Source organism: Aedes aegypti, chromosome 1, assembly GCF_002204515.2.
Source record: "Aedes aegypti strain LVP_AGWG chromosome 1, AaegL5.0 Primary Assembly, whole genome shotgun sequence".
Taxonomy (NCBI): domain Eukaryota; kingdom Metazoa; phylum Arthropoda; class Insecta; order Diptera; family Culicidae; genus Aedes; species Aedes aegypti.
The window spans coordinates 249,124,322-249,130,350 of NC_035107.1; positions in this window are offsets into that span (position 1 = coordinate 249,124,322).

Consider the following 6,029-nt stretch of genomic DNA (forward strand, 5'->3'; position numbering starts at 1 on the left):
AGCATAAATTTATACTCCAGTTGAAATTCTCACGCACACTCATATATTTGTTGAATTTACCTTCCGTATGAGTGAAAATGGGACAAAATGCGTCAAACAAGACAAAAACTGCGCAAAGCTGGTAAGTGAGAATGTGCAAAGAAAGTCTTCGGTTCATTTATCAGTGGTTTAATCCGCGTTCGCAATGGTATTTAGCCATATATCCCGCGCATCGATATTATTTGGAAACTTGTGATGCGAAATGTTATCATCGTGATAATTGTTCTTATGATTATGAGAATCGACACCTAAAGAAGGAAACAACACTTCATTGTGATTTTCATGATAATAGATATGAAACTTACTTTTATTTTAAACCGCGAGCTACGCTTTGGAAATAATAACGAACAATATGCGTAGATTTTGTGTGGCTAGGTTCGTTTTTCCACATTCACCCAGCTGCATTGCTTATAGCGTAATAGTATTGGTGAGCACTACTCGCGTTAGATAAGAGGCAACAAAATATGGCCATCATATCGGCCCCCTGAATCGAACAATAACATCTGATCAAACACCCTTATGTATGCAACGTATTTGCAAGTATGATTGCGCAAGCGTGCGCGCGAACTACAAACGCCGAGATCAGGTGGCGCGTTTTACCCCGCAAAAAATAAAAATGCAGATAAGCAAACATTTTATAAAAATTGATTTATTAACTCCAGAAAAAAGAAAATGGATGGCTCTTTCTACTATTTAATAGAAAACATATTTGTATATAAGATAATTAATGAAAAAAGGCTTATAATAATGTTCTTTATTGCTAAAAACGCTTCCTTCCTTAGAGGGCGCGTTTTACCCCCAGTTACCCTACTCTGTGCAGCAGTTGTGATTTACCTATATCGAGAGGGATTCGCGATAAGGGCCTATCTGACAAATCAATAACAATGAGAAAATAACCAATGAAATTTTCATGTGCAATTTTTAATCCAAATTGGATAAAATATACTCCAACTTTAACTGTTTCACTTCAATACACATTTCATAAACCTAGTTTCAAAATCCTCATCAATACCACAAACATCTCCTTCAATTTTCCTAGCTATTTCGTAATAAAAAAATATTATAAGGTTTCGCCTTAAACGCACTCAAGAATGCCAGTATCGCCCAATGTTATGAGCCTGTAATCGATATTATTTTCAGTGTCGCCTATTACTTTTGCGCCGTGTTTTCATTCTGGTTTCAATTAAGCCCGCCATGTACGCCTTGTTTATTTTTATGTTTGCAGTGTCGCCGTTTACTCTCGCCGTGTTTTGATTTCGATTTCAGATGCGCCCATCACTTTGATAAACAAAAACACAGGCGTAATCAATACAGTGTGTGGTTTTGCATGAGGCGAAGTTTCGTCTTCTACAAATTTGCGTTTTTTGAATAGTTAAATTATCGAAAGGGGAAAAGTTCAAGTGCAGTGAATAGACAATCAAGCTACAATTTCACCGCTATAGTTTCTTAAATTGCGTACATTTTGTCAGTTTCGCCTAATTCGTGAATCTGTCTAGATATGATATCATTTTGCAAAAGAGGTATCGTTAAACGGGGAAAGAATTATAAGTTATATTTTTAAAACAAGTACTGGTATCTTAATTATCGATTGCAGTTGATAGATTGCCAAATGAATTATTTTGAATGGATCTATAATTTTACATATAATCGAAAGTCGGTTTTCGGTTTTGGGGTACCGTAATCTGGGGTAACATTGATCAGCGGGGTAACATTGATCGGGATGACTCATCTTGTTAAACGTTCAAATAAAGATTTATTGATGAAACATTTTCGAACCATGAATGGTGCCTCTCTTTCGTATATTCATAAGCTAATGATAATAAAGTTTTTTTGCCAAAACTGCGTTTAGTTCATGCGCAAATTTGTCAACTTTTTGAAACAATGATTTCTACCATTTTCACTGACACTACCGAAAATTCATGTCTCACATGAGTTCTGCAGACGATGTGATCAAGGAAAATGCGGTTCTTACTAAAAATGGCATCGCCAAAAACGATTCCGTTGTCAAATCTTTCATAAGTTTATTCAGTTAGGCAACATTAACTAATTACTATTACGAATGTGGAATTTCCTGAGGAAATTGCCTACTTTTAGGCGTATTCCGCGGTTCAAGGTGTTTTTAATTTTGAAATAACTTAAAAAGTAAATGACTTGTAAGAGTTTAGTCTTTATATTCGGCTTCAGGGGCCCTGATTTTAGTAAGTAACGACATTTCCAATATTAGCGAACGTTGTTTACTTGGGTGATCAATGTTACCCCATATCAGCTGAATCAAAAAATCACTTAAAACATTTATTTAAACATGTTTAAATCTTTCGAAAAACAAAATAAAGTACATAGTTAGGAGCGGTGGGTGCCAGTACTTGTTTTAAAAATATGAAACTTGTAACATTTGTATTGTGAAATGAAAAATTTAAGAAAAACTAAAAAAAATGATCAATGTTACCCTTGATTACGGTAACTTTGATAATGGAGTATAAATCGAACAAAATTGAATGCATTATGGAACATTTATAGGGCGTTGCGTACCGCTAGGCGTTTAGCGCTTTATAGAAATTTCTGACTTAGATTACAAAAATGGTCCCAGTTTGTGAAAATGGTTTTCGCTAAGAGATTTGAGACCAAATTCATGTTCTACTAAACTAGGCTGTCAAGGATAAGTGACGAACTCATTATGACTTCACCATATAGTGATCGTAGAACAGGTTGTTTGGAAGCGTTTCAAAAATGCTAAAATCTAATTTTGTTTTAGTATTTTCATATAAATCCTAAAATGTACTTGATTCCAATGAAATTAGCTATGACATGAAGTGCCGTACTAATATTCTTTATTTTTGCATTCGTTTTGCTTAGCTGATAAAGAAAAAAGCTTCGTTAGTCCGTTTAATATGTTGTGGGTCTCGCACTATTAAAGTTACCCGCATTATCAAAGTTACCCCGTTCTACGATATCTATCGATCACAAACCAAAATGAGTTCTTTAAGAATCTTCTTGAGAACAACACTCGACAGTTTTTAGATTTTTTTCAAGAAACACCACGAATAATTTTCACTCGATCTGGAAGATTTCTTCAGTTTTCTCTATGGGTTTCACCGGAATTTTTAAAAATTCTAATGGAAGATTAGATGCTTCCAGTGTATCACCCATGTTAGCTGCTTTGAATATTTCAAGAATCTTGGGAAACATTTCATAGAAGCAGGTTCTGTCCCAATGAGGACGTAATTCCAAGAAGAAGATGTAGTACAGGTTGGACTCGATTATCCGGAGTACCGATTTTTTTTCACTCCGAATAATCGAATCACTAAAAGAAAAAATAAAATTAACGATATATTGTAGGTATATTGCAATACAAAATTATCTCCACTTTATGCATAAAAACTGTCAAACATGAGTATCAACCAAATTCCGGATAATCGAGTTGCCGGAAAATCGAGTCTCCAGATAATCGAGTCCGACCTGTAGTGACATGTTGATACATTCTAATTTAAGATCTTAGAACGTTGTTCAAATACATAGCAACAACCCTAGCAACAGCCGAATGACAACTGCAAAACAAACAAACCAGAGTAATACATTCAATTCCGTAACAACTTTCTACGCGTAGGGTAGAAGTACCAATTATGGCTATAGTACCAATTATGGCAATAGTGGGAACAAAAAGAGATTTTTCTTATTGTTTCACTAGACTATAATGGCTTATATTCACAGGAATGATTAAACTATTTGTTTTTGATGGTAACTAAACCTTGAAAAGAACATTCGTGCAATAAGCTTCGAAAAATGAACATTTGAAAATTTTGCCTCACATATATGTCACCTTCTTAGCAGTTGACTAAGAGACCTCCGTTAAGAAATGTATGTTTTCATCCGGATAAACTGTTTCAACCGATGAATGTATGTTACCTAGTGAGAACAAATGAATAAATTTAGCTGGTATGCAATCAATTCTACTGTTTTAAGTTGAAAATCGTGTTATTTCCACTATGTCTATAACTGGCACAAAGAGTGTATGAGAGCCCAATTATGGCAATACTCTGGAGGCGGTTTGTTTACATTTTTTGATCAGTAAAATAAAATAAGTAAAGCTATTTTACGGGTGACTTCTACGACGGGACGGTTCGGTAAGGCATTATCTTCATGTTTTGTACTCAATTACTAAGATTTTTCAATCACACGTTCGAAAACGTTCGCGAGCGGAAGATGCTAATTTCATGATAGAAAGGGGTTTTCAGCGACACTCGATTTTTTAATTTTCCCTCTTTTTTCGTTAAAAATTGGCACTGGAAAGGTAATGTAAGATCATTAATGCTATGTTGTATCATAATTTGCATTTACACTACATTTTAACTCCTTTTTTGAAAAATTAATTTTCTCCCATGAACCCATTGCACAAAATTTAATTTAACATCTATTTAACCCAAAATTTTTGGAAAATTTTATGAGCGATATCTTCATTGCATATTAGCGTTGCATTATCATTCGCTCTTCATGGCGTTTGAGTTCATTTCGTGCAAATATTCGATAGTCCATAATTGGTACACTTTTATGTCGAATGCTAGGAACGCTATTGCCATAATTGGTACAAAGACAACGCTTTTTAAAATCCATTTTTAGAAGCTTAAAGTCAATTTAGTACTAAAACTGTTTAAATCAACGGATTCGCAAGGCTTTAAACTAGTAATTGACACCAACAAGTCATGCTTGCGTTTTAGAAATACGGTTACAACTTGATTTTTATTACTACTGTTGACATATTGCATCCATAATTGGTACAGCTACCCTAGTTTGTTCGAATACAAAAGTGGAGAATTACTAGTTTTCTGTGTTGAAAATGTACTACAGTCGAAAATGTGGAATATATGGAGTATTCAATCAAAATTTCATAGTGCTGCGGTGTATGCAAGAGCAGTTACAACAGGAAATAGTTTGTGTTGTGAGAAAATACAAGTGTCATGAGATATTAAGCAGCATTCGCGATGATCCAGAATGTCTCCGGATACAAAAGAAAACTTTCAATCAATATTGATATTTGAAATTGAAAATAATGGAAATTGTGTTCATTTATTGTTGAAGTCGTTTCTAATTTTTATTTAGTAATCAATATGTCAACGACCGAAGAGTAATACTAATCACTTCAGGACTGACAGCGGTCAAGTGTCTAAAAAAGGAACTTTAGAGACCGCATGCTTGAAATATGAAACCAAAATGAGACTTAACAGGAACTACATTTTGATAAGGATTCCTCAAGTAATCCGACCAGACAGCTCTCAAAGCGTCTTTAAAGTTTATGTGGGATTTAATGATTGCCTTCAGAAATTTCGTCAGAATGTTTTTTTCCCGGTAGTTGCTTCATTTCTTCTTCAACTATTAATACGAAGATTTCTTCAGGAGTACATTGAACGATTTCTTCACTAGATTTTCAAGGAATACCTCCAAAATCTTCGTACCTGAAAAACTCAATCAGAACTTTTTACAATGATACCCACAAACAATTTCAATGATTCCTTCAGAAAATTTTCCAAAGAAATTATCGAAGAACTGTTACAAGACTTCTCTTGGAATTTGCCCAAAAAGATGCTAAGGGAATGCTTCAGATTTTATTGTAGGTTATATACTAAAGATTTGATTGTAGCTTATACAAAAAAAAACAAGATATATTTCTAAACTAAATCGTAAAGATATCACTGAAGAAACACGTTATAAATTCCTAAAACAGAGAAGTCTTAAAAAGATTTCTTCTTGACTCATGAGAAAGTCTTGGATGAGGCTTCAGAGAAACCAAAATTTGCTGGTGGAAGCCCCTGGAAAATCTTTAGTGGAGCTCATTGAGGACCTACAGGTACAATAGCTGTAGCATTTTGTAGTTTCAAACACCTAATAAAAAAATCTCTGAAAGAAATCTTTATTTATGGAGAAATTGATGAGGAATGTTGGTTGAATTCTTGGAAAAATTCCTTGAAGCTTTTGTGAAATAATCTCTGGAAGAATTT